Source organism: Homarus americanus, unplaced genomic scaffold (assembly GCF_018991925.1).
Source record: "Homarus americanus isolate GMGI-L3 unplaced genomic scaffold, GMGI_Hamer_2.0 scaffold30774, whole genome shotgun sequence".
NCBI lineage: Eukaryota > Metazoa > Arthropoda > Malacostraca > Decapoda > Nephropidae > Homarus > Homarus americanus.
The window spans coordinates 22,131-28,588 of NW_024752147.1; positions in this window are offsets into that span (position 1 = coordinate 22,131).

Sequence of the window (6,458 nt, forward strand, 5' to 3'; positions counted from 1 at the left end):
CCACACCACACCTCCACACCACACCTCACACCACCACACCACCTGCAGCCCCACACCACCTCCACCCCACACCACTACACCACCTCCACACCACCTCCACCCCCACACCTGCACCCCACACCACCTGCACCACACACACACTCCACCCACCACACCCTGCACCCCCACACCACCCCACCCCCACACCACTCCACCCCACACCACACCCCACACCCCACTCCACCCACACCACCAACTCCCCACACCACTCCACCTCCACACCACCTGCACCACACCACCCCCCACACTCTGCACCCCACACCACCTGCACACCACCTCCACTCCACACCACCTGACCCACCACACCACTCCACCCACACCACTTCCACCACCACACCACCTGCACATCCACACAACCCAGACCCCTACACCACTCCACCCCCACACCACCTCCACCCCACACCACACCTGCAACCCCCACACCACCCACCACCACACACCACCTGCACCCCCACACCACTCCACCACACCACACTGCACCCCACCACTCCCCACTCCCCAGCACTCCCCTACACCACCACCTCCACCCCACACCACTCCACCTCCACACTCCAACCCTACACCACTCCCCCACACCACCCCTCCCCCACACCACCTCCACCCCCACACTTCCTCCACCCCACACCACACTCCACCCCACACCACCTCCACCACCACACCACTCCACCCCACCCACCTCCACCACCACACCACCTCCACCCCACACCACCCTCCACCACCACACCTCTCCCCACACCACTCCACCCCACACCCTCCACCCCACACCACCTCCACCCACCCCACACCACCCTCCACCCCACACCACCTCCACCACCACACCACCTCCACCCCCACACCACCTCCACCCTCACACCACCCTCCACCCCACCACTCCACCCCACACCACACTCCACCCCCACACCACCTGCACCCCACACCACCTGCACCACCACACCACCTCCATCTCACACAACCTGCACCCCACACCACCTCCACCACCACACCACCTGCACCCCCACACCACCTGCACCCCACACCACCTGCACCCCCACACCACCTCCACCCCACACCACCTCCACCTCCACACCACCTCCACCACCACACCACCTCCACCCCACACCACCTCCACCACCACCACCCTCCACCTCCACACCACCTCCACCACCACCCCACCTCCACCCCACACCACACCTCCACCCCACACCACACCTGCACCCCACACCACCCTCCACCCCACACCACCTCCACCCCCACACCACCTGCACCCCACACCACCTCCACCCCCACACCACCTGCACCACCACACCACCTGCACCCCACACCACTCCACCCCACACCACCTGCACCCCCACACCACGTCCACCACCACACCACCTCCACCCCACACCCCACACCTGCATCCCCACACACTCCACCCCCACACCACCTCCAACCCCCACACCACCTGCACCTCACACCACCCACACCACACACCACCTGCACCCCACACCACACCTCCACCTCTACACAACCTCCACCACCACACCACCTCCACCACCACACCACCTGCACTCCCCACCCACCCACCCCACACCACTCCACCCCACACCACTCCACCACCACACCTCCACCCCCACACCACACCACCACCACCACACCACCCTGCACCCCCACACCACCCACCCCACCACACCACTCCACCCCCACACCACCCTCCACCCCACACCCCCTGCACCCCCCACACCACCCTGCACCCCCACACCACCTGCACCCACACACCACCTCCAACCCCCACACACCTGCACCACCAACCAACCCACCCCCACACCACCTCCACCCCCACACCACCCACCACCACACCCCCTCCACCCCACACCACCTCCACCTCCACACCACCTGCACTCCCACACCACCCACCCACACCACCTCCACCCCACACCCACACCCCACACCACCCTCCACCCCACACACACTCCACCCCACACCACCTCCACCACACCACCTCCACCCCCACACCACTTCCACCACCACACCACCTGCACCCCACACAACCTGCATCTCCCCACACCACCCACCCCCACACCACCTCCACCCCCACACACTGCACCCCCACACCACCTGCACCACCACACCACCTGCACCTCCACACCATCCACCCCACACCACCTCCACCCCACACCACCTGCACCCCACACCACCTCCACCTCCACACCACCTGCATCCCCACACCACCTGCACCCCACACCACCTCCACCCCACACCTCCTCCACCACCACACCACCTCCACCTCCACACCACCCACCCACCACACCACCTGCACCCCACACCACCTCCACCCCACACCACCTGCACTCCCCACACCCACCTGCACCCCCACACCACCTGCACCCACCACACCACCTCCAACCCCCACACCATCTGCACCCCACACCACTCCACCCCACACCACCTCCACCCCACTCCACCCACACCACCTGCACCCCACACCACCTCCACCCCACACCACCTGCACCCCACACCACTCCACCACCACACCACCTCCACCCCACACCACCTCCACCACCACACTACATCCAACTCCCCACACCACCTGCACCCCCACACCACCTCCCTCCCACCCACACCTCCACCTCCACACCTCCAACTTACACCACCCACCTCCACACCACCTCCACCCCCACACCACCACCACCCCACACCACCCACCTCCACACCACCCACCCCACACCACCTCCACCCCACACCACCTGCACCCCTACACCACCCACACCCCACACCACCCACCACCACACCACCTGCACCCCACACCACTCCACCACCCACACCTGCACCCCAAAACCACTCCACCACACCACCTGCAACTCCCAACCACCCACCCCACACCACTCCACCCCACACCACCTCCACCCCCACACCACCTGCACCCCACACACTCCACCCCACACCACCTGCACCCACAACACCACCCTGCACCCCACACCACCTCCACCCCACACCACCTCCACCTCCCCACACCACCTGCACCCCACACCACCTGCACCACCACACCACCTGCACCTCCACACCACGCACCCCCACACCACCTCCACCCCACACCACCTCCACCCCCACACCCCACCTCCACCCACACCACCTGCACCCCCACACCACCTGCACCCCACACCACCTGCACCCCACACCACCTCCACCACAACACCACTCCACCCCCACACCACTCCACCACCACACATGCACCCCACACCACCTGCACCCCACACCACCCTCCACCACCACCTCCACCCTCCACACCTCCAACCCTACACCACTCCACCCCACACCACCTCCACCCCACACCACCACCACCCCCACACCACTCCACCCCACACCACCTCCACCCCACACCACCTCCACCTCACACCACCTCCACCCCACACAACCTGCACCCTACACCACCTCCACCTCTACACCACCTCCACACCTCACACCACCTGCACCCCACACCACCCACCACCACACCACCTCCACCCCAACACCACTCCACCACCACACTACCTGCACCCCCACACCACTCCCCACCCCACACCACCTCCACCCCACACCACCCCCAACCCCCACACCACCCACCCCACACCACCCACCCACACCACCTGCACCCCACACCTCCCCTGCACCCCCACACCACACCCCACACACCACCTCCACCCCCCACACCACCCCACACCACCCACCCCACACCACCTCCACCCCACACACCACACCTCCACCCCACACCACCTCCACCCCACACCACCTCCACCCCCCACACTCACTCCACCCCACACCACCTGCACCCCCACACCACCTGCACCTCCACACCACCTCCACCTCCACACCACCTGCACCTCTCCACCCCCTCCACACCACTCCACCCCACACCCCCACACCACACCACCTCCACCCCACACCACCTCCACTCCACACCACTCCACCCCACACTCCACCCCACACCACCTGCACCCCACACCCACCCTACCCCCACACCACCTGCACCACCACACCACCTGCACCCACACCACCTGCACCACCCCACACCACCCCACCTGCACACCACCTGCACCCACCACACCACCTCCACCACCACCACCTGCACCCCACACTCCACCCCACACCACCTCCACTCCACACCACTCCACCCCCACACCACCTCCACCCCCACACCAGCTCCACCCTCAACACTACCCACATCCACACCACCTCCACCACCACACCACATGCACCCCACACCACCCTGCACCCCACACCACCTCCACCACCACACCACCTCCACCTCCAACACCTCCAACCTCCACACCACCTCCACCCCACACCACCTCCACCCCACACCACCACCACCACCACACCACACTCCACCCCACACCATCCCCCAACCACCCACACCTCCACCTTAACACACTCCACCTCCCCACACCACTCCACCCCCACACCACCTCCACCCCACACACCCTCCACCCCACACCACACTCCACCTTTACACCACCTCCACCACCACACACCACCTCCACCACCACACCCACCTCCACCCCTAAACACCTCCCACCCCACACTCCACCTGCACACCACTCCACCCCCACACCACTCCACCCTCACCCACACCTCCACCCCACACAACCTGCATCCTACACCACTCCACCCCACACCACTCCACCACCACACCACCTGCACCTCCACACCACCACCACCCACACCACCCAACACCACAAACCACTCCACCACCACACCACCTGCACCTCTAAACCACCCCACCCCCACACCAACTGCACCCCACACACCCCACCACACACCACCTCCACCCCACACCACTCCACCCCACACCACCTGCACCTCCCCACACCACCTCCACCTTAAACCACCTCCACCACTACACCCCCACCTCCACACCACCTCCTCCCCACACCACCTCCACACCACACCACTCCACCCCACACCTGCAGCCCCACCACCCACCCCCACACCACCACCCCACACCATCCACCCCCCACACCTGCACCCCCACACCACCTGCACCCCCACACACCACCCACCTCACCACACTGCCCTCCACCCCACACCACCCCACCCCCACACCACCTCCACCCCCACACCACTCCACCCCCACACCACTCCACCCCACACCACCTGCACCCCCACACCACCCCACCCCACACCACCTGCACCACACCCACCACCTCCCCCCCACCCCTGCACCCCACACCACCTGCACCCCACACCACACCTCCACCCCACACCACCTCCACCACCACACCACCTCCACCCCACACCACCTCCACCACCACACCACCTGCACATCCACACAACCTGCATCCCACACCACCCACCACACCACACTCCACACCACACCACCTGCACCCCACACCACTCCACCCACCACACCACCTGCACACCCCACACCACTCCACCACCACACCACACTCCCCACCCACACCTGCACTCTCCACACCTCCACCACACCACGTCCACCTCTCCACACTCCAACCTCACACCACCTCCCCACCACCTCCCTCCCCACACCACTCCACCCCACACCTCCACCCCCACACCACCTCCACCCCCACACCACCTCCACCACCACACCACCTCCCACCCCACACCACCTCCACCACCACACCACCTCCACCCCACACCACACCTCCACCCACCACACCACACCCTCCCCACCTCACTCCACCCCACACCCCTCCACCCCCCACACCACCCACCCACCACACACCACCTCCACCCCACACCACTCCACCACCACACCACTCCACCCCCACACCACCTCCACCCCACACCACTCCACCCCCCACACCACCTCCACCCCCACACCACTCCACCCCCACACCACCTGCACCCACACCACCTGCACCCCACACCACTCCAACCCAACACAACCTGCACTCCCCACACCACCCACCACCCACACCACCTGCACCCCACACCACCCACCCCCACACCACCTGCACTCCTGCACCACCTCCACCCCACACCTCCACCCCCACCACCTCCACCACCACAGCACTCCACCCGCACACCACTTCCACCACCACACCCCTCCACCCCACACCACCTCCACCACCACCCCACTCCACCCCACACCCACCCCACACCACCTCACCCCACACCACTCCACCCCACACCACCCGACACCCCACACACCCACACTCCACCCCACACCACCTGCACCACCACACCACCTGCACCCCACACCACTCCACCCCACACCACCTCCAACCCCCACACCACCCCACCCCACACCACTCCACCCCACACACCACCTGCACCCCACACCACCTCCACCCCCACCACCTCCACCCACCCCCACACCCTCCACTCCAACACACCTGCCACCCCACACCACCTGCACACCCCACACCACCTCCACCCCACACAACCTCCACCACCACACCACCTGCACCCACCACACCACCTGCACCCCACACCACCCACCCCACACCACCTCCAAC